The 24747-nt window shown below is 40.9% G+C and overlaps 1 long non-coding RNA gene across 1 annotated transcript; it reads left to right on the top strand.

Moving 5' to 3' along the window:
* The first annotated feature begins 574 nt into the window (after window positions 1-574).
* LOC125086302 (uncharacterized) lies at window positions 575-24747 on the top strand. The gene is made up of 2 exons (XR_007123146.1): window positions 575-723; window positions 24655-24747. It is a non-coding gene; the product is annotated as an uncharacterized LOC125086302 (long non-coding RNA).

Genomic DNA, 24747 nt, shown 5'->3' with positions numbered 1-24747 from the left:
CTCCTGGTGCTAGCCGAGGCCCAGAAGCTCTTGCCCTCACCTAACCGGAGTGTGGAAGGTAGGGGAAGTGTGGGGACGTATTGGATTGTTTCCAAAGCCAGCCAAATGGAGAATGCGCCCCACAGACCTCCATATGGAAGCCCCACTCAAGGACGCGGGCTAGGTTTCCTTCAGACACGCTGTAGCCACCTCAGGGTTAAGGATGTCCTCCTAGAGGGTGTCCGCCTGTTGTCACTGGAGAAGTAGGCTGAGGGAAAAGTCCTGCTGAAGCAGTGGGAAAAACAATCCATAAACCAGCTGCTGATCCATCACCATCTGCCTCCTTTGTGAGAGGATTCTCAGTACAGAGCCAATTCTTCAAAATCTCTCTCCCTTTTTTTTATGGTCTCCAAGGCCCATCAACGGCCATTTATCTCTGAGCCTAACATTTCCAGAGCCCAAGAAAAAAAGAGTTCAGAATTAAAGTAAGATTGTGAAGACAACCAAGAGAAAGGATCGAGTACATACTTCCTGCTTGCAGTGTTGCTGATTATCGGGTGGTACCTACTACAATAAGGTTGTTCTCTACATTACAGGACCAGACATCTCCATGGAGGCAAAGAAACCACAGAGCACACGCAAGGTGGCTTTTGTAAATGCCACCCAGTGGTGCCTTCTTCAGTTCTGTGTCCAGATCTCCCCCCTTGGTTTCTGTCCTCGCGGATTCCTACCATCTACAGTTAAGTAAGGCAGAGACTTTGAGAACCTCTTCCCCATCCCCAGGTCAGGTCTACAACGAGTCTTATTCCCTGGATCCTACATCCAGGGTATTTGGTATCTCCTTGGAAACAGCCCTCAATGCTGGGGTTCCCCCAACTCCAGCCACATTGACTTCTTCTGCACAAATTCCAGACTCTCGTTTACTTTAAGAATCCCAAACTGTTCAGCCAACCATCACACATCCCCCTCAGTTCTTGTTAATCTTCTCGCCTGGTAGACTGAGCTTTGTTTTTTTTGTTCGTTTGTTTTGGTTTGGTTTAGGCTTTGGTTTTGATGTCCTGCCAGCCGAGAGCTGGGATTTTTCTCCAAACCAAGGCCACAGTGTTACCCATGCATCTGGACATCAGGTTTCGCCCACGTCTGTTGTGGCAGCAGCTAAAATAAAGCCTTGTTTCATTGCTTCCCTCCCCGACTTCTCAGACCATGCTAATGTCCCCACCCCATATGCCACACTCTTGCATAGAATTGGCTCCTTACCCACCTAAGGACTTCCTCCATCTCCCTCAAGTCCTATCACCCCAATCTTAACCTTCCCTGCAGCAAATGACTAGCCCTAATGCTGAGCAGTTCAGGGATTCTGGAAGCCCACTTCAACCTGTGCTAAAGCTTGACATTTGGTGGTTTGATACATTGGCATTTGGCTACAGAAAGTCCCAGTGCCTGATCCCAGGGACTGGCCATAGCTGAATATTTCAACTCCTTGTCTGTGACATTGAATCGCTAAAGGTCACCAGCAGAGACAAAATGAATCATCCCTTGTGCCTTTAAGACATACTTTCCAACTCATTATGATAAGATGTCTGTTACATTTTTTTTGTCCCCCTCTGTAGAGATTAAGCCTCATGTGTGTTATCTGCACTAATGAACCCCTTGCTCTTGTATGTTGTTTTCTAGATGGTTTGTCACCAGGGCTGTCCTGTCCTGCAAAGCCCCAGTGACAGTGAGCTGTTGACAGAGTATTAGAAAGAGCTCAGATCTTTAAAGCCAGGGATGTGACAGAGAATTTTTTGCAGTTTCCCGATCTCCACAGTCTCTGTGCTCTAACACGATTCCATTAAATCATAAAGATTAGAGCTTGTCAAGCCCTTAGCATCTTTCCACTGATTTGCAAAAACGAGTGTGGGATTTGTTATTAATTCTCGTTGTTGCAGCTACAGAGCCGGCACCATTAACCATAGCTAAGCCATTAACCTGATTGGTATTAATCACAAGTATCCCATGAGTCATATTGGTTGGAGAGGCCTGGATGTTTTTCAGTAAAGGGGCTTTGCGGAATCAAATGAGAATTGATTGATGATCCCAGAGTACATGTATCCAGCTAAAGAACCAGCCACATTCTGGGTATCTCACTTCAATGAAGGCACTGTCCTGTCTGAATGCAAAGAAGGCAAGTGGTTTAACTGACCCATCACAAAGACAGTCTGTGCTTTGAGTTATTCCTCTACAGTGGAATGGGATAGACAGAGAGAGAGACAGTCTGGGAGAGAGAGAGAGAGAGAGAAATTAACCGGCCCATAGAAGGTAAACAAATGATAACTTCAGTATTTTGTGCTCTTGAAAGGGGTCCTTTTGGAGGACTTTGGCACAGAGATGCTATGAAGTCCTCACCCCTGCAGAATTACCCCCAAGGGTTCCCATAGACTGCATGGGCCCTGTGTTTGAGGCAGGGTCTAGGAACATAGTCTCCAGACAAGGCACAGAAAGGAAGTTAAGGAGTCCAGTAGAGGATTAAGTCCATGACCTTGGTGTCATTGGCTCCATGCTTTAATTCAACTGAGCTAACCAGACACCGATGCTCTGAAAACCTGAATGAACTCTCTAGAAAAAGCCAAAACAAAAAAGAATTCCTCACAGTTTTCAAATTCTATTTCCTAGTGAATCTTTAAACATTTTTGCTGAATGGTTGTCCTAAAAAACTACTGTCATGTCTAGGCCACCAGAAGAACTTAGATATTTGGGGGGCACCTGGGTGGCTCAGTCGGTCAAGCTTCTGTCTTCAGCTCAGGTCATGATCTCAGGGTCCTAGGACTGAACCCTGCATCTGGCTCCCTGTTCTGAGGGGAGTCTGCTTCTCCCTCTGCCCTCTCCCCCCACTGTTTATGCGAGCTCTCTTTCTTTCTGTCCCAAATAAATAAAATCTTAAAAAAAAAAACTTAGATATTTGGGTAACTAACCAGATTATTAAATAGCATTTACAGTGAATACCGTAAGGGATGTTTAAGTTGGGGGGAAAAAATGGAATTATATTAAGAGTTTCCTAGTAACTTAACCCCAACTAATTTGTCCTTCTCCACATTGCCCAAATACAGATGATAAAAATCCAGAGGGAACCAAGGCAAAATATGGTTATAAGGCTTCCTCTGGCTGTGAATTCCTACAGTCAATTCTCCCTCTAAGGACTGTTTAAGGGAGTTTAGATTTTTTTTCTGGTCGAATACATCTTGTTTTAAGGAAAGGACTTAAGGAAACTTATGGAAATACATCATATAATATATGGAAAAATATACACCTGTAGTACAGTTTGAAAATTCAAGTATGTGTGGAATTTCAGTAAAGTAACAAACCTGCATAGGAAAATAAAATCAAATCAGGAATAGAATTAGTTTGTATACTAGAAACCAGGAGGTCCTGCAGAGTTACCAAAGGCGTTTTAAAAACTTGGTTGTTCAACTGAATTAAGAATCACAATTTTCATAAAAGCAAATGTTCATCCCCTAGAAACTGCATAAGGGTTCCTGATACAAAGACTCAAATAAAAGGTGTGCCAAGGTTTCTACTAAAGGGAATGATCATGTTATGATAGAGCAAATGAGGTCTTTACCCGTGACATCCTTAGGAGGATGTAAGAATGAACGCTTTGTGGCTATTGCTTTTAGTGTTGATGATACAGGTCATGTAACACTGATTGTTCATTCCACTTAGTGACACGTAACATGTACTACTTGGATTGTAGATTAAGGTTTCTTGTGCTCAGGTCTTGACCTTTTATCTAAATTCTGTCTCTCCTTAGAGCAAAGGTTAAATGATATTTCCTGAAACATATAGCACAGACCACTGAACACAAGAGGTTTCTCAGAAATGTTAGATTAATCAAGTTATCGACCAATGGACAAAGATATGAGACATCTATCATATTGTCTGTTCAATGCCTCCTTCTTTTTTATTCAACACCTTCTAATTCAAAGCCGCAATCCCTATTCACACCGTTTCAATGGGTGGGGCAGCCACATTCAAACATTGAGACCCCAAACCCTTCACTAAATACAATGATTTGGGGGGAGGGTAGTGATCTAGAGGCACATACTAAATTCCTTTGGGAATTCAGAACTGAGACCAGGTTAGTCTAATTAGTCTGAGTTAACTCTTCAATAATGAGTCATAATATTGGCCACTCTTGGTATTATTGAGGAGATTTTATGCTCTGAACATGTGTAAACTGGTAGTTCTGTGGGAACCAGAGAGAAGAAAGACTCACAAATGCAGGAAAAAGTAAGAAATGAGAGACAGAGAGAAAACCCTTGGCCATTTATACTCAGTACTTCATTCTCTGAATAAAATCCCTTGGTTCCATTAGATACATGTGTATCCATATGATAAATATCATGTTTTTGTTTTAGCTCATTTAATGGGCATCTGCTATTTTCGACCAGAAGTGTTAACTAATACAGCAAATCATAATAATCTAATTTGCCAATGATATTTGTTCTCGCATTCAAATAAATATTTATCGAGCACATACTATGTGCCAAGGAATATTCTAGGAGTTTGAGGTGCATCATCGAATAATAGAGACAAAGATTCCCGCACGGTTCTATAGCATACAACCTCTCCCTATGCTTTTTCCAAAGAAATGGATGATGTTGATCGAGAGGACAGTGTCCAGGTGTATTAGTATAGTTGTTTTCAAGCACTAGAAAGCTGAACATATGAAAAAGAGACTTGACCTAAAAGGATCAAGAAGGGAGAAGCTACCAAAACTTCTTGAGTTTGATAGATAGAATATTCAAAGTTGTCTAAAATAGTGCTTTTCAGACTTTAGTACGCATGATAAACACTTGTAGAGATGTTAAAACATAGCCTGACCTACTCCCTGAGATTCTCATTCAACAGATCTGGTGTGGGGGGATTGATGGTGAAGAATTTGTATCCCTAACAATATCCTAGGTGATGACAGATGTTACAGACCCACTCACCAACCATCAGTGGTCTACAGAATGCGTGAACATGGCTTCATAGGTAAATTCTACCAAATGTTTAAAGAATTAACACCAGTCCTTTCCAAATGCCCATCAGTGATGGTTGTCTAAAGGCAGTGTGGTATTCCCATACCACGGAATATTACTCAACCTTGAAAAAAAAATGAAGTAATGACACCTGCCAAAACATGGAAGGACCTTAAAAACGTGATGCTAAGTGGAAGAAGTCAGTCACAAAAGGCCATGATTCCACTTAATATGATTCCACTTAAATGAAATGTCCAGAATAGGCAAATCTGGAGAGACAGAAAGCAGATTAGTCAGTGTAGAAGAAGGGTGAAGGATGGGAAGATACAGCTAATGGGTTTCTTTTGGAGGAATGAAAATGTCCTGAAATTAGATAGTCCACATGGTTAGGTAAATAAATAAACTACAACCCACTGAATTATATACTTCTAAAGAATATGTAAATCATATCTCAAAAAAGTGTTTATTAAAATCTAAAAAATGGCATGCATGAGCCACCTTGGGATCAACAATGGGCTGGCATGTCCAGCAAACTAGCAGTTACTGGAGTGACCTAAACCTAATGGGAGAATCCTTGGGATGGATGTTAAAGAGAGAGAATATAATCTAGAATCTTACCTTATAAAATCCCTTTAATTCTGAATAAATAGATGACTAAAAAGATTGTGATTTTAAAGTTATACTTACATTACAATATCACTGACAACTAATGTATATCATGTTTTTATCTCATGATTTCTCTTGGTGATAGAAACTAATATCTTCCTACTTTTGACATTTCTTATAGGTAATTCATGACCCCTACTATGTACATGATAAAAATAGAAATAAAGCTTTTATATGGCCCTAGTGAATTAGACTTATAATATAACACATTAACTTATGTGCCTCACATATACAAAGAAAAGAAATCATAGGAACATAGCACATTGACACTTTGGTAGGCTAAGAAGCAAATCCTATACTACAGAGGAGTGCCAATGTGAAGGGAATAGCACAGCCACTGATTAAAATTAGGGGCTCTGGAGCCAGACTCCCTGCATATGGAACCATGGAACCTGGCTCTGCCACTTACTTGTGGTGTGATCTTTTCAATTTGGTGACCCTGTTAGCTCCTCAATTGTCTCATCTGCAAAATGGAATTAACAATTACACCTACCTACAATTTAGGCTTGTGACGATGAGTCAATGACTTGTTATCTGTAAAGCACTGGGAGCAGATGCCTAACATAGAGTACATACTAGATGAGGGTTTGTTAGTAAATCCCTGGCGTCCAATTTGGATAATTTTTCCATAAAGGTGTCTATTTGGGAAGTCGATGCTCTCGCAAATGGGGTGACCCTTCTACACTGTGCCCCTTTCTTGGATGATTTCTATTTTGTTAATCATGTAGACAAACTCTTAATTAAACTAGTCTCTATTTAAGACTTAACAGAATAGTGGAATTGATCTTGACACATAGGAATATAATCATTGGTGCACTGATTTCCATATAAAATATATTTAACACTGTTTTCTATCTCTTAAAGAACCATTAAGGAATATGAAAGATTTGTCTTTTCTCTGATGTAGCTTCAAAAATTTTTCTCCCCATAAAAATTATGGCTTAAGATTTATGTGTACTAAACTCTAATTCATTTAATCTTCAAATAGGCACTATAATCTCCATTCTACAGAGGAGAAAGCCTAGTCTCAGGGGATTGAAGTGACTCCTTCGCAAAGCGGGTAGAGACAGGATTTAAATCCAGGGAAGTAGGACTTTAATTTGAATGCTCTTTGCAGTCTCCTACATTCCTACTGCACCTAGTGACTTATCATACAAACATTGCTGACTTTTTTATTTGTATTTGTATTTTTTTCATCTCTGCCTTTTAATTGCATTTATTTATTTATATTTTTGTGCCATATATATTCTTGGTGGTGAATTCCTTAAATTGTAAAATATTTCACTGATTTGCCTCCTCCGAGCTGTAGAAGAAAACAATTAAACAAAACAAAAACATGGTAGAGAGGCTGCGAAATCCTGCCCTAAAACTTGCTACCCTCCTGTGCCAGGCAGAGAGAGAAGAGATATGGCGATTCCCAGGGTGTCTTCTGAAGCTTTTGCAAACCAACCAGCAGCAATCCCTGCCTCAAAGCTCACTTCTCTTGACTGCTTTTGGGAACCAGCTGGATCCTTGTCAAACCTCAGTGATTGACCCCAGGTCATTCATTTGCCTCTCTTCAAGGATGCGAAGGCCCTCGTGCCTTATCCAGAGACATTAAAGAAGGCTGCTTGACGTTGGACATCAAATTGATTTCATGCCAAGATCTCAGTCAACCACGGGTGACAACCATTGACGTGTCAAAGCCTTACAAGAAAAATAAACATGTCTGATGCAAAGAGTCTTTTGTTTTTGATGCCAGGTTGAATTACGCACCTTCTCTCAGATCTGACACTGGCTGTGCCTGTTGGCTGGGAGGCAGAGTGGAGGCATGTCGGGTCTCAAGTAGGAATGTCAGGGAAGGGCAAAGGACAGCTGATTCAAAGATGGGTGCAAATTTAGGCCTGGGAGAAAACCCTCGTGCTCTCTCTATCCCTCCTCTTCCTTTTCCAATTCCACCTTTTAGAACCCAACTCATCGTTTCTCGGGCTCCTGGTTCTGAATGCCGGAAGTCACTTAACTTGTCTGTTCTCCCCAGAGAGCAAGCCCGCTATTTAGAAAGGGCTTAAAACCCTTGCCATAGTCCTCTCTCCAGCCGTGTCTGCTCAAGGTGACATCTGTCTTAGAACAAGCATTCCTCGCAGGCATCCCAGCTGTCTGGGCTTGGCTAAAAGTGGGGGTGGCCCACAGTAGAGGCTTGGTGGGTATTTCTTTTCCTTCCTAGCCTGAGGGATGCATAATCTCTCCTCTGATGTTTCCTAGCTTCCTGGTTTCCCTGAAATCTTTACATCCAGCTGTGTTTACTTTTTTTTTTTTGTATTCTGTCTGAAGAAGACTGAGAATTTGCATAATTAAGAATGACCTGAGCAATCTCTGCTAATGTCTGCACTAAAACCTCTGACTATCCCTGTTAACTAATTACATCTATCATTGTGTCAGACAGGTAAAAGACTCCTTCAGTCTGTTGAGACAACATTATTCACCTGGGATTATCAAAGGTTTCAATTCTGGCCATTAGCTGAAATTGCTTGGGTCATTCATTATGGCAAATTCCGCATCCTTTCCAGACAGAGCAAAGTAAATGCAGCATCAGGAATAGATTAAAGAGCCATGCATCAGGAGCCTAATTCAGAACCTCAGCCCCTTCTTTTCCTTAACGCTAAAGGGTGAAAAATGAGCAGGAAAACTTTGTTGTCCTCTCCTCTAAGCATCGAATATGAGAGTTTTTGCTTCAAAAATTTGGAAAGGACTGTCATTTCCCCAATTTTCTCAGCCTATTAAGTGTATGATTTCACAAAGTAACAGAGAAAAAAATATCCTTACACTTGAAATTAAAATTAAATCCCAAAGTGTGCTGACATCCCAACTCCCCATTGTCAGGTTCTCAGCCTCCCTCATTCACCATGAGTGATAGATAGGGTCTTGAATCACTATGGGGTCAGGGATGGGTAGGGCACTGGTGGTCTTTTTGTTAAAATTACTCCACCTGAGCTGAAAACAACAAGGAAGACAGGTTAAAGATTCAACCTGGACATGAACAAGGAATAGAAGAAATATCCTTGGAGGATGTGAAAAGGAGGCAGGGTTGTTGCTGGATTGAGTGGTTGCCGCAAACCCAGACAGTGTAGGGGCACCTGGGTGGCTCAGTTGGTTAAGCATCTTGCCTTCAGCTCAGATTATGATTCCAGAGTTCTGGGTTTGAGCCCCGCATCAGGCTCTGTGCTCAGTGGGAGTCAGCTCATGTCTCTCCCTCTTCCCCAACTTACACATGTGTGTGTGCTCTCTCTCATGTTAATTAATTAATTCGTTTAAAAAATCAGGGAGTCCATTTCCTATTCACTTCCTTGTATGTGCGCCTTTCATTTATTGGACCCGTGATTTCATCTGTCCTATCCTCACACAGACTTCAGCATTTTTGTCAGCAATGAATATATTTGTGTATTGATTTAGAGTCCATTAGGTACAAAAACTACCATGAGCTTGGTAAAAGGATGTCAAGAAATACACTGAAATAGATGTAGTTTATGTTCAAGTTGGAAATCAAGTCATAGAACAATAAAGATAACTAGCAATGAAAGTTACCTAGCAATATTGCTTATTAATTGTGTGAGAGTATGACTTCTTGAAAGAAAACTCTACATCCAGCCATAATATCCAATTTATATTTCTTAGAAACATTTCATGTAATGCACATGGGTACCACACTCATTAAATGTGTGCTTGCCTTGCAAAAAGAGTGAGCTGGGAGGTCATAAACCAGATCATTAGAGAACCCAAAACATTCCTTAGTGGAAAAATCTCTATAAGTGACCAAAATCTTTTTTTTCTTCAGTTTTTGGAAATCTGAGATGAAGTGTATTTTTTTCCTGTTCAAGAAAGTTTTTAGTCAAAGGGGAAGAAGACGATGAAATTTGAGGGGAATAGTATGCTTTCTTACAGTCATTCATTAACAGATATGTATTTGTTATGAATTCTCATTCATAATAGAAATTTGAATTCTGATTATGTATCAGGAGGTGAACAACATCCTGCTGATATATCAGCGAACAAAACAGACAACAGTTTCTACCTTTGCGGAACTCGTTTTTCATTGTGGTGAGACAGATATCAAACATTAAACATAATGAATTAAATACATATTAAATATTTTATATATATATATATACATATATATATATATATATGTATATATATATATATATATATATGGCTTCACTGACACTGACATAATGACATTTGGTCAAAGCTTGAATTAATGTGAGGACATGGACCACATGGATATCTGGAGGATATTTCTGGCAGAGGCAACAACCAAGAGCAAAACTCCTGAGGTACAAGTGTGTCTGGCCTATTTAAGAATTGGCAAATAGACTTATACAGTCAAAGATGAGGGAGAAGGGGAGTGGGCAGCACCTGCGTGGCTCAGTTGGCTAGTGGCTGCTCTTGGTTTGGGCTCAGGTCATGATCTCCGTGTCGCGGGATTGAGCCCTGTGTTAGGCTGGATGCTCAGTAGGGAGTAGTTGGCTTGGGGATTCTTTGTCTCTCTCCCTCTGCCTTTGGCCCTCACCCTGCTTGCCTGCTCTCTCTCTCTCTCTCTCTCTCTCTCAATCTCCAATAAATAAATAAATACTTAAAAAAGAAAAGAATAAGGTGGGGGAAGAATTGTAGTAAGACACAAACTCAAGAGGTAACTAGGGGAGTCAGACCATGTAAGTAAGTCCCTTTAAACCATTGTAAGATCTTCAGCTTTTACTCTGAGCAAAATGAGAAGACATTGATAAGTTTTTAGCACAGGGGTAAAATGCACCAGTTTTCCCTGTTGAAGATATACTCTGGCTCTCCTGCATGGGGGACAGAGAGAGGTAATAAGAAGAGAAAGGAGATGACTGAGAAGGTGTATGTAGTATGGTGGGTGAGGTATGACTCTGGTTTGAATCTGGTGTCAGTATAGCAGAGGGGAGAAATAGTTGGATCTTGAATACTTTCTGAAGATGGTGTCAGCAAGATGTGCTTACAGGTTGAATGAAGAATAAGAGGGGCACCTGGGTGACTCAGTCGGTTAAGAGTCTGACTCCTGATTTTGGCTCAGGTCATGATTTCAGGTTCTGAGGTCAAGCCCCATGTCTAGCCCCACCTCAGGCTCTGCACTCAGTAGGGAGTCTGATTGTCTCCCTCTGTCCCTCCCCCTGCTCATGGTCTCTCTCAAATAAATAAATAAATCTTTGAAAGAAAAGATTCTCTCTCTCTCCCTTTCCCCTTTTCTTTAAAAACAACAACAACAAAGAAAGAAAGAGAAAGAAAGAAAGAAAGAAAGAAAGAAAGAAAGAAAGAAAGAAAGAGAGTAACCAATGATAAATCTAAGTTTTCTCTTGAGCCACATGAAGTCTGGAGAGGTCATTAACTGAGGCAAGAAAAGCCCTGGGTAGAACTGATTTGACGGGTAGATCAGAAGTTTGGCTTGGGAACTGTCCATGTGTCAATGTTATTTAAAGCCACACACTGGATGACATCAACAAAGGAAGGGAGGGTCCATAGAGAAAAGAAGAGCCCAAAGATTGAGGCTTTGGGCATTGCAACTTTAGGAGGTAGCGGAAGAGAAAAGAACTCAGGAAAGGAAACTAAGAAATGTAAGAAGTGTCTATAACTCAGCAATTGCACTACTGGGTATTTACTCCAAAGATATAAATGTAGTGATCTGAAAGGGAATGTGCATGTTCAAGGCAGCAATGACCACAATAGCCAAAATATGGAAAAAGCCTAGATGTCTCTCAATGGATGAATGGATAAAAAAGACGTGGTATATATATGCAATGGAATATTATACAGCCATCAAAAATGAAATCTTGCCATTTACAACCATGTGGATGGGACCAGACAGTATTATGCTAAGTGAAATAAGTCAATCAGAGAAAGACAATTATCATATGATCTCTCTGATACGAGGACTTTGAGAACCAAGGCAGAGGATCATAGGGCAAGAGAGGAAAAATTGAAACAAGATGAAACCAGAGAGGGAGATAAACCATAAGAGACTCTTAATTTCAGGAAAAGAACTGAGGTTTGCTGAAGTGGTGTAGAGTGGTTGAAGGATGGACATTGGGGAGGGTATGTGCTATGGTGAGTGCTGTGAATTGTGTAAGACTGATGATTCACAAACCTGTATTCCTGAACAAATAATATGTTATATGTTAATAACAAAAAAATAATAAAATAAAATAAAGAAATGCAGGAAGTGGAGAGTTATAATAGCCCAGTCATGAAAGCTGGGCAGGTAAGATAAGGCCTGAGACTCTGCCAGGAGTTTAGCAGCTGCAGGCAATGGGTACATGATGAGAGCAGTTCTGGGGTCAAAACGTGGTATAGGCTAGAGCTGATGCAGTGGAGAATGGGCCTTGTGGAATTAAAGATAGAAAGAACAGAAACCATTTTTTTTTAAGATTTATTTATGTATTCAAGGGAGAAAGAGAGCCCACGGGGAGGGGAGAGGGAGAGAGAGCCTCAAGCAGACTCAGCCCCTGCTGAACACTGGGATTGACCTGGGGCTGGATCCTAGGACCCCAAGACCATGATCTGAGCCAAAACCAAGAGCCAGCCTCTTAACCGACTGCATCACCCAGGTGCCCCCAGGAAACCTTTATTATAAAATAAAAGATGGGTAAAGAAACTCCACAAAGACAAATGTGTGGCTTAATGAGTTGTTCTAAGGTGAACAGACTTTTAACCACAACACACAGCAAGAAATAGAATTTTGCCAGCCCCCCAGAAGATTTTCCACATGTCACAACCTTATTTTAGTCCTAATCCAATACCCATCATCTTGATTTTTGTAGTGATCACATTTTTATGTTTCTTTATGGCTTTATCAGTCTGTGAGATAACAAATAAATAAATTGATATATATCTGCCCCTGATTTCCCAGGACAGGGCTCCACAAGTCCCTGTAAATTCCTAATGATAAGAGCACTAGGAGCACCTTTGTTCTAATGAGGCAAATATGGCCAGACCCCTGGATGGCTTCTGGATTGGGGGCTGGTTACCAGAGAGACCGTGCCATGATTAAAAGCCTGGGATTTTCAGTACCCACCTTCTGCTTCTCCAGAGAATGGAGAGAGACTGGAAATGGAGTTATTAATTGGTTATGCTTACATGAAGAAGCCTCCATAAACATCCCAATAGATGGATGGTCATGGGGCCCTTATCACCCTTACTGAAAACAAAATTCTTTCAGCCTAAGTTCTCTCCATGTTTCCCACAGATGGAGTCTTCATTGCACACCACCTCTCATCTGTCCTCCGCTTGCATGTTAGAGCTCCCCCCGGCTATGAAGTCATTCTATTTAATGTGCAATCTTTGGGACTGCCTGTGGACACTTTGTACTGTGACATGTTAGCTACACTGGAACAGCATTGCCCAGAATTCCCTTCCCCATAGGGTTGCTGTTTAGTGTTAGTCCTAGAGAATCATGAGATTTAGATGGAAATGGAGGAGTAATCGCTTTTACTCTCTGAAGGTCAATGCCAGACATTAGACTCTGAGGCAGATCTCACATGTTGTCCCTGACCAGTTGGCTCACCTTCCTGAGGTCAGGCAGCTCCTACACCTGCAGCTTCTCCAGAAGCACCCAGATTCCCCTTTTTCCATTTCTTCAAGTCTTGAGCCACGTGTGTGGTCATCTCTGTGGTGAAAGGCACAGGCTTCTTCTCTTGGTCAGCTGTGACTTCAAGGCTGGAGGTAGCAAGAAACAGAGAGGGATTCCAGGTTGTCCTTGTCCAGTGTATCCTTGTTGTCCACATCCAACTTTCCATTCTGACTCCTAGTCTAGCTGATCGACAGCAACTTCAGGCCCAAGAGCAGACCCAGGGAAGGGGATCACTCTGCCAGCTCCCATGATCACAAAAAACCTCATCCCTACAAGAGCCCCCTTTTTCTGTACCACTCAGCACTTCTGCTTTTCTGATGAGACTCTGACTGGTACCCTGGCCATTGCCTAGTCTTTTAATTCTGCTCTCTTTGCAGTGCACCAGCTCTGCTGGCCTTCAGTAAAATTATCCCAGTCCAAATGTTGAGGGCTCCTTATTGCAGCCAGCAAAATGTGAGAGACAGCTGGTCTCCCCAGTATTCTCATTCTGTGACAGCAAGAGGCCAGGGCCTTTGTCCCTACGGATGTTTCTTTCCTCGGGTGAATCAAACTTGCAATTCCTAATATCAGAACAATGTGGTTGCCATGCTGGGGCCCAAGATGAAATGCTTTTTATAAGAGCTAATCAGATTGTACATTAATGAGAGAAATATGAAGCTAATCAACACCACAGAAGGTCTCTAGGCTCAGGCCTATTAAACTTCATAAAAAATTAATGACTGAAAGAGCAGACTCTTTTGTAAGGGGTCTCTTGTGGTTGGATAAGGGCCTGAAGTCCCATTCACCTCTCATTACATTGAATTAGCCTCACTTTCCAACCCAAAATATAATCCATCAAGTGGTATTTTCCACTGGGTGTTAGACGGCTAGTGTTTGAAAACACTTGTAAAATATTTATTACTTTTTCTCTTTCCCTTTCTTCCCTTCATTCCCCTCCTCCCTCCCTGCTCAGCCAACCCCCTCTCACCTCCCTCACTATGGCTTTTCCCATTTTAATTAAAGAGATTTGTACTCCTAAAGCCTTCTGGGAAACGTCTTCAATGATTGTGGTTTGTAGATGCTTCTGGAGTGCTTGCCAGGAAACCCCTAGCCCTTTGCTCAAAGCATGTTCAGCATCTGCTTGCAGAAGCCAAGAAGTGTGGAGAGAGGATTCAGACCAACTGGGTTGAAAAATAATCCTCGCACTCCCCTTCTTGAACTCAGGTGCACTTTGTGTGTGTGTGTGTGAATGGTGGCTATAATTATTGAATACATTCTGCATAGAAGACATTTATCTACGAGGCTGGTGGCCTCAACTCCAATTAAATCCAAATGCCCACCTCCCTCTCCTGCTACCTTTGCCCCAAACTATAATTCACCTTAGTCTGGTTGTTGTTAAAGGTTAGAGAATCAACTCCATTATTCACCCAGCAGGATACAACAGGCAGTGCTTGGCTCTGGGAGTAAGCAAGCAGGTAATTATTTGTGGTGGGATGAGATGGGGTCTTCTGTATGGACTCTAGCCACAAAACTAACATTAAAGTCATTCCTTTAAATACTGAAATCTCAGGGTGCCTGGGTGGCTCAGTCGGTTAAGGGTCTGCCTTTGGCTCAGGTCATGATCTCAGGGTCCTGGGATCAAGTCCTGCATCAGACTCTTTGCTCAATGGGGAGCCTGCTCCTCCCCCTCCCTCTGCTGCTCCTGCTCTCTCTCATTCTCTATCTCAAATGAATAAATAAAATCTTTAAAATATATAAATAAATATTGAAAACTTTTCACCTATAAAAATGGCACTGCCATCAGGAGGCATCCGACCTTTAGGGGTTCTTAGTAATATCATGTGGCCCCGTTCCTGAAGTACTAACCAAGGACAGAGTCCTAGGGAAAGTGCCAGAGTGAGAACCTTGGGGAGTAGTGTGTTTGCCAGGGACAATGGAATGAGTAGAAGAGAAACTAAGTGAAAAATGGAAGCGGTCAAAGAAAATCTTGTCTCCCATTTTGGTTGGAAAGCTAACTCTGGTGCCACAGCTCCCAAAAGACCTCCCCCATGTATCCATTTGTCTCTTAACTCACCAACCTCCAGGCCATTGTGAATGCACAAGGGCTGCTCAGCAACCCCTATAAATATTTTTCATCTTGTTTCTTCTGAAGACTCTAAACTTGAACACAGCCCTGGGGATTTTTGTGATACAAGCTATTAATAGGTCCCTGCAGCATGTGCTAAAAGAGGTGTGAAAAGGGGGGCCAGACTACACTGTGTCAGGATATGTGTTTCTCTGGTGTGGTGTCAGCTCATAGTGACATGTGCATGGGGTCAGAAACAAGGGTAGTTCAACACATGGGTTCGAGCCATGGTTCAGGAAATTCTGGCTTACACTAATGCTCAGAATTTCTCTTCCAGGGGCTCTGGAAATCAACTGAATACACCACTATGGGCAATAGACAGGATGGTATGACAGTCCCCAGTACTGTGCTTAACTAGTTTTATTTACCATGTCAACTGTTTCATAATCAAAGCTTATTCATGAAGTATAAAAATGTCCTATTAGCCCAATGGTCAGCCTTCTAACAACCAGAATCAGCCAGAATACAGCTGTAAACATGAGTATAACAAAAACTACACAGAAAAGTGTCAACAAGACTATGTACTATACTTTACGGAAGAGAGTTGGGCTACCTTCAGAGGACTGACTTAAAGATCACGTAACAAGCTTCTACAATCTGATTTCCTCCAACAATATTTAATTCCTTTCGAGCTGCAGCCTACAACAGATGGAAAGTAGTTAGGTATGGAAAGTAGGAGATTCCTAGAAGCCAAAACATTTTGAAATGACCCCTGAAAAGAGCAAGGGATGCTCAGGGAGAATCACCAAGCTTTAGATGTATAAGTTAAGTGTGAGGGTAATTTAGGGAGAAGATAACCTACGTCCCATCTCCTTGTTCAAGAAAACAATGGTCTAAAAATAGTGAATTTCTCAAAATCTACGACACTTAGCCCCTATCTTATGTCAATCTCCAAGCTAAATTTGTGAACACAGAACTTCAAGCCATTCCTAATATTGTACCTCAGCATATGCCCTATGAACAATACTTTTTAAGCTATCATTTGTAGAACATATACAAAATGCCCATCATTGGGCTGAGTATTTGACATACATTATTTCATTCAATCCTCAAATCAATAATTATATAAGTTACACAGTTTATATTCTTCGAAAAATTGACTGGCATAATCATACTTGAAAGGATTAAATGACTTATATAAGGTAACACTTTTAAAAGTAGTAGAATTGGGGGGGGAGTAGTAGAATTATGAGACAAGCTCAGATCTTTGGACTTCTCAAAATTGGGCAGTAGCCTCAATAAAATCTTGAAGTTTACTGGACAGCATGATGTCAAATCCACATAGAAAAAGAAAGGATTTTTTCTCTCTCACTCTTTTTAAAGTAGCAACAGATATATGTTTGAATATGTTATGCAGGACAGTTTAAAGATTTTATTTATTTATTTGACAGAGATCACAAGTAGGCAGAGAGGCAGGCAGAGAGAGAGGAGGAAGCAGGCTCCCTGCCGAGCAGCAAGCCTGATGTGGGGCTCAATCCCAGGACCCTGGGATCATGTCCCAAGCCAAAGGCAGAGGCTTTAAACCGATGAGCCACCCAGGCACCCCTCATCATAATTTTCTATGAACTATTGTTTCATAGAACTTAAAACTGCCCTTAAAGGACCTTGCCTGATGTTTTTACTGGTTTTCTCATTTTTGGCTTTCTTTTGCTGTAATGTAGCTCTTTCTATATTTTTAAAAAAATTAATCTTGTCCTTTGTTGTTGTTATTAACTGCTGCATATTCAGACAGAAAGAGAACCTAGCACATAATAGATTCTCAATAAATAGCTATTGAATGAATAGATGTTGAGAGAAAGAAACACAGAGGCTCTCAATCAATAGCTCTGCTTTTTTTTTTTTATAGTTTGGATTCTCTCTCTTCCTAAAATAAAGTTCTGCACCCAAAGAGGTATAAAACACATTTCACGTAATTTGTGCTGAAGGAACTGTAAACAAGGATAGTTGTATTAAACAAGAACAAATTCTTCTTCATTGAATACCTTCATGAATACTTCATTGAACACTTTATTCAATAATTTGCCTTAGAGTCAAATAGCCTGGCTCTGAATCTTCTTTTTCAGATTTCCCTTATGTTGTTATTTTTGTCATCTGTGATCTCATTGCTACTAAGAAAAAAACATGATCAAAAAAGCAGCCTTATCTGTGACCAGCTCTGATGAGTTCTAGCTTAATTCTATTTTCATCCAAAAAGTTCAAAATCAGATTTTATTTTGCTTTTGTTTTATTTGTTTAGTTTTAAATAAAAGTTGTGTAAACTTACAGTGCACATTATTGTAATCAAGTCAATTAATATGTCTTCTCCTTACATAGTATCTTCCTGTATGTGTGATATGAGCACCTAAAATCTACTCTTAGCAAATGTCCAGTACTGTTTCACTACCTATCATCATCATGCGGTACTTTAGATCTCTAGGCTTATTCATCCTACATAACTGCAGGGAATTTAATGACTTGGGAACTCTTCCATCCACCTAACTTTTCATTTCTGTGTTACCTGTGCTCACAGAATTTTCGGCTAGCCCTTTTTGGCTTCATCCATCATAAACAGTACCCCCAACTGATCATCAATAATATTATAAAGAGAAACCCATATCACCGGTATGATGGATGAAACAATCTCTGCAAACTGAAGTCAATATTAGTCAACCTTCTGTCATTTTTCTGGTAACCAAAGAAGCTGCAAGGGCTGGAGAACGGTTTGCAAGACTTATAGAACCCCGATGGCCATGACTTTCTGCATTTAAAGATCAATAATTGACTTGCAATGAATTCTGATCTTAATTTCGCATGGCCTTTGGGTTCAAGAATTATCATTTACTGTTTTGAAAATAAGAGAGTTTGTTGTGGACTGCTGGCCTCATGTTTCTGGCTGTAACACAAAGACAATAAAACAACCCAAGACATGCTATTACAGTGTTTCTGCTGAGAAGTGCTCAATCTTTGCATCATCTACTCTGGCTTCTCCAAGAACAATCTCTTGGGGAAATTCCATAGACCTAAGTCTGGCTCATTTAATACCCCAGTGAGCCAGGTGTCTGTGGAGTGACTGCAGTATTTCGCTTGTAACTCTTCTTAAAAAATTAATTTCATTAGTCACTGAATAGTGGAGGCCAATAAACACTCTTTGCCTCCAACTAGGCCTATATCACTCCTTTGAAGAGGGAAATGGTTTCTTCTTTGCGTGAATCTCCATAATCATCAAGAGGAGCCATCCCCAGGGTCCAATATATCAAGACAAGGAACAGGGAATAGTTGAGAAGGTATCAGTTGGAGATGTGAACTGATGGTCTCACTCCAGTCTCTGAATCAGACTCTGCTTCCCAAAAATGTCTTTTTCTCGTCTTCAGAATTTAGGCCTTAGATTAGAAGCCCCAGAGAAACAGTTCCATTTCACTGCCAAGAAGCTTCCATGAAAGGAGGTGCTAGGATGAGTTTTGGCATAAGGAATATGGAGACATAGCTTCCTGTGGTTAGGTCATTTCTAAAAGGAAAACTATTGGGCTTTGCTGAACAAATGTCAGAATTTTTTTAAACCACTACAAATTTCACTGGTATATGGCTCACATTTCACGAAAGTTGGAATCTTACCAATGAGATTGAAAGATCCTGTTGATTATCCGCCACATTTCTCTTAATGTGGTACCAACGCCTTGAGGAAAAGAACAGCGATCCATCTTTAGTTACCGGTACCAGTGGCCTAAAATAGGAGCCTGCATCCAAAAGCAGAAATATTTATCTTCTGATGTTCTTAGGATTATAGGAGACCACTGGGAATCCACAATCTGCAAATATACCAATATTGGGAGTTGGTAGTGACAGTGAATGGAGGACATCATATCTGGGTGAGGGCAGGAGAGTCAGCTGGGCCTGATCATTAGCTGTAGAGACTCCATCCTGCTTGCTAGTCTGGAGCGTGATATGCATTGGTGGTTGAGCAAAATTAAAAATTGCTATATGAAATGCAACTTGGAGATTATTTGTGACCATTCAAAACTAAGATTTAAAAATACAGAATAGCAAAGGTCTTTGGGTTGAATATACTCAGGAAAACTAAGATGTTAACTGGCATTATATAAAAAAGGAAGGGATTAAAATAAGCTTGGGAAATTCTGTATTAGATAAGTCCAATGCCTTCCTTACTCTAAGACATTTTGTGCCTTTAAATTACTAAAATATCTTGTAAAGTTTCAATTCATACAGAAAATGACTGAAAATAGATATATGTGTTATTGATAGCATATATATTATATATGCGTGTGTATATATATATATAAGAGACTGTATGAATATGTGTGTAAATATGTGTGTGTGTGTGTGTATATACACATACATACATATATATACAGCCAAGGATATCTTAGTGAATTATGAATATGGAATTTGTTATAAAAGAGTAATGTAACATTTCACAAAGTTTGGAATCTAGAGAAGCATCACATGTTAAATGGTGTAGGAAGCATTTTTGAAATTTTCCAATTTTTCTTTTTACATATAAAAAAAAAATCCCTAAGGTTAAATGATTTAACCAAGGATTTTCAGCTACTTGGTAGCTCAGCTGAAACTCAGGTTCTCCTGTATCTTACTGATTTTTAAATTGCACTCAAAATTTAAATTAGTATTTAGTAAGCAGCTAATATGTGCCTAATAAGATGTAGGAGAAGTCTGTATCATCTTCGTTACATTTACAAGGTTTATGATCTCCTCTTTAAGAGAGGCTGGCTTCCAGAAGCAAGAAGGCTCACAGATCTGAAGCAACTTGACTATATATCTTCGAAGTCAGAGTCAAAGAATTTGGCCCCAAAGCCCACACATTTCATGTTTCTATTCTACACTGAGGTGCAAGTGGTCAGGATACTGCCTTATGTGTCTGTGTATTTGGAACAACCAGAGCCACAACAAGCACCTTCTTGAAGTTGGGTTAGTTATTTAAACAACGCAGTGGATCTCTGATGGGCTTTGACGTGGGTAGGATGTGCCTGGAGGAGGATATGGGACACCTATTCCAGGCTCGCCAACTTGATCACGTGGTACGCTGCGGATTAATGCCGAACAAAATGGAAAAGGAATATAAAGATGAGCTCTGGATGTACTCCCCCGTTCTGTGTTTTTCTTCAGGGCTTATGAGCCTCTGCTTTCTGCCACCCCTTCCCTCCCACACAGCCTTCAAGGTTCTCAGGTCCACCGGATTCTTGTGGGGAAGGAAATTTCGAGCATCAGTCCCCGCATTCAGTCTCCACCTCTTCATACTTCCGCATCCCTCCTTGGAGGAGGTGGTCCAGTGAGTTGAGACTTCCTGAGTTGAGACTGAGAAAGCATTGGTGGGAATGCTTTCAGGCAGAAAGGGGTGATGATAAGCCCAGACAGGTGATTATGATGATAATGAGACAGTTTAGCTCACTTGCCCTAAGTCATTATTTGCTCTATCTTTTAACGGAGACTGGATGTGTGGCAAAAGGTACCATAATTCTTTTTTAAGAAATCAAAGGGAGGAGGTGCTACGAAGAGAAGAAGCACATTGCTTTATCTAGAAATTGGCCAATACCAAGTAGAATGTTTAGGTTTATGTGGGCAACACACACACACACACACACACTCATACACTCATATACTCAGACAATTCAACTGAGCCACGAAAAGATCTGGAAGAAATCAGGTATCAAGTTTAAGAGAAATTAAATATTCCTTGCATTTGCTTTCTGTTCCCTGGGAAGCTAGAACTGGGTGGTGGTGGTGGGAGGAAATGATGTTCTCTTCCTACCTGATCCAGTTTAGCTGAATTGGCTGAAAAGTGTGCATTCAGTATGATATAAAAGCATGCCTAAGTAATGGAAGCAATATCTATAGAATATCTTTCCAATAAAATCGGATAGTTAGAGAATTCTATACAACAGTGGTCAATAGGCATACAAATCATGTGTTACAGGAGGTGAAGGGGGGGAAATCGTGGCTGCTAAATGGTTTCTAACCCCGCCTAAAAATTGGGTAAATAGAAATGCATTGACTGGGTCAGGAGGGAGTCTCTTTCTCTATTTAGGGAGCTCAGTTCCTCTCAAAATCTGTGAAACCATCCTAACAAAGGCATTCCTGAGGGGATTCCTTTGTCCATTTTCTTCTTCCTCAGGTGACAGGGATGTATCTAATGGCAACTTGTGCTTCATTGCCCATTACTGACAGGCTGTGAGCTTGTCACTGCCCAGAGTGACAACTGATTGGTCCTTCCATTCACCCTAGTATGAACAACCAGATTAAATTTATATACTCCTTCACCCTGTGGAGGGGTGTCCTGACATCCAGGGAAAATTGAGGGTAAGGAGGTCACTGCTGCTTTATTTGAGGCCCAAAGTCTTTTCTCGATGCTGTTTGACATTATCCCAGATACATTTTTAAATCTATAACAGGAGTGAAGAATTGTAATTGGTTTAAGTTACCCAGAGACTTCTGGGCAGGCAGGATCCAAGTCATTGCCCCTGTAAATTACCGACAGCTGAGTATGGAGACTGTAAAATGAAGCTCTCCGCACTGGGCAGAGGAACCAACTTTTGCCATTGAGAAGGACTGAGGTTCCCAAGTGCAGGGACTCCCTTGAACAAGATAACCCTTGCCTTCCCTGCACACTAAATCTGCCAACACCCGAAGGAGCTCATCTCCTCTTCTTTTAACCTGCTTCTGTGTCCACCCCCCGCCCCCAGCCCTGCTGAAGGGGATAATCTGCAAAATCACCCTTCCATTCCTTCCTCTGTAGTAAAAGTAGTTTCTACTCTGTGATTTTAAGAGTTTGGAGCCCAGGCTATGCTAAGTTAAGCAGTAAAATGTTTAGTTTCTTCCCAGCCTGGATGCCCTTCAGCTTGTAAAGTCCATTTTCTCTTCTTAGCATTGTTCGCCACCGTGAGTCAGCCACCCTCTTTTCTTAGAGACTTCCTCACTCTTGTTTTTGTTCTTGTTTTTGGAAAATTAGATGGTTCACGGGCTGCATCTTTCATACCAGGCAACCAGACATCCAGAATCTTCCAAAGGATTTTTCTTCCTTATTCTAGACCCTTAAGTGTCCAGAACCTCTTCCCTAAAGGCTGCATTCCTTTGGCCATCTGTCCTCCAAATCTTGCCATTGCCTTTAAATATTAATTCCTTTAAGTTCTTAAGTATTTTTCTCCTAGATTCCCCCCTTCTTTCTCTCTCTCTTCCTCTCCCTTAGACACACACACAAAAAATCTCCCCCAACCTTTCCTTAACTCTCTGCTATGGATGAGAATGATACCACAAACATGCCAGCAATGATTTGAATTTGCTGTCAGGTGAGTGGACATGGGCTATCTTGAACCCAGGAGGTATATGAGCTGTTGAGTCGATAAAATGCACTAAATGAATTGCTTTGGGTTTTCTTCCTTCTACGAGGAAGTCTTAATTCCTTAGCAGCATGGGTGCCACTGCTGGGCTTTCAGCAAAGAGTTGGAAGCACGTGAAAAGAGAGAATTGGCTTCTAAGGGTTAGAATCCCAAGACCTCCTTTTTCTGTCCCTTCCCCCTTTGCTCTAGTTGCTTCCCACATATTACTGACCCATGACAAACTAGTTCTTAAAAGTACCTGTCGTCACTATTAATACACACATGAGAATGCTTGCCTGGAATAAGAGAAAGTAGAGTCCATGCCAGGTATGCTCCCAGGACACATAAGTGGATTATTTGAAAGTAGACCTTTGTCACCCTATCGCCATGCATGATGTTAGGCCATGTTCCCACCTTGTCCTGAAACCCTTCCACACTATTTCTCATACTCCTGATTTCTGACATCATAGTGTCATACTGCCTTGGCTCCTGATCATTATACTTGGCATTCTTCTCTAGATGCCTGACTTAACTTGTCATTCATAGATAACCATCAGAATGGTTTAGTCTGGTTTTCACAGAAGTTACCACAACCACACTCATCCTGTTTCCATTAATGGGAACTAGATAGCATTCACATAACTTGACTGTTGTTAAACACATATTCTGATTTTTACAAATATGGAGAATTCTTATATCTGATTTAGTTTGGTCTTATAAATGATTGCTTGCTTACTTATGATGATGCATGTTCCAAATCAGGTATCTCATTCAATTTAGCTCTATGGCTTGGATATTTTTACTGCCTCTTACCAAAGCTGTCCTTCAGATTGCTGTAGAGAAGGCCTAGAGACTTCCTCAAGGACACTGTTATGAAAGATGATACAAATGAGAGACAGAAAAAAAAAGCAAAATTCCCCACGAGGAGCCAATGCTTTTTAGCTGATGGCTTCATAGTCATATTTCCATTTAATTTTGAACTTCCATAAAGATGCCATAAGTGATTTGGACTTGACTTCAAGAGAACAGACACGTGGTATTTTGAACCCATGGAGTAAATGTGCTGTAAAATCAATAAAACACATTAAATGAATTGCTTCTACTTCCTCCCACATCCATGAGAAAGTCTTAATTCCTTTTGCAGCACAGTGCACGGTCCCAGCTGTTGGTATTAAAGGAGGGGGAATAGGGAGAAAAGAAAATGGAATTAGTTACTGAAAGACTAACAGAAACTGGACCTCTATTCAGCGAGTTCTATAAATGGGAGGCATTTCCCCCCTCTTCTTTAAGCAGAATAAGATGCTCTCAATGTGCGTGCATTGTGAACTTCATGCTTACAGAATGCACACCAGAAGTAATGATTAAAATGCCTTCTGCTTTTAAGTGTCTTCTCTCTTACAAAGGCTCCCTGTGAGCTGCACAGTTGCTCAGGCCAGGAGTTAGAGGATCCCCGGGTTTGGGAGGAGGGGTGTCGGGAGAAGTGTTCCCCGAATGGAAAAGCACTTTGCTAGATAATCATCAGGGAACAGTGAGATCTCCTAGGAGTCACACCAAAGATGCCCTGGCACATGAGGACTCAGGGGGATGGGCAGAAGCAAGTTGCTGCTAAACTACTGAAAGTGAACTGGCTTCACCAATTTTTGATTAGCCAAAAATAATGTTAAAACATCATGATTTTAATATTGAAAGCTATCCTGGGGTGTCTGGGTGGCTCAATTGGTTAAGCATCTGCCTTTGGTTTAGGTCATGATCTCCACGTCCTAGGATGGAGCTGGCTTCATCTGACTCCCTGCTTGTCCTTCTGCACCCCTCTCCCTGCCCATCTGCCCCCGCCCCACACTTATACACTCTCTTTTTCTCAAATATATAAGATCTTTTTTAAAAAAGCTATCCTATGTTAAGCACTACATTAATTATGAGACATTATTTCATTGTCAAACCGTTACTTTTGTTCACTAGTCCCATTTTACAGATAAGAAAACAGAGATACAGAAAGTAAATTTCCTTCTTCCACATGGCTGATTCAGTGGAAAATAAAGACTCAAACCAAGG

This window comes from Lutra lutra, chromosome 15 (genome assembly GCF_902655055.1).
Source record: "Lutra lutra chromosome 15, mLutLut1.2, whole genome shotgun sequence".
In the NCBI taxonomy this organism is placed as follows: Eukaryota; Metazoa; Chordata; class Mammalia; order Carnivora; family Mustelidae; genus Lutra; species Lutra lutra.
Note: the sequence above shows the minus strand (reverse complement) of the source record. Positions and strands in the feature narration are given on the sequence as shown.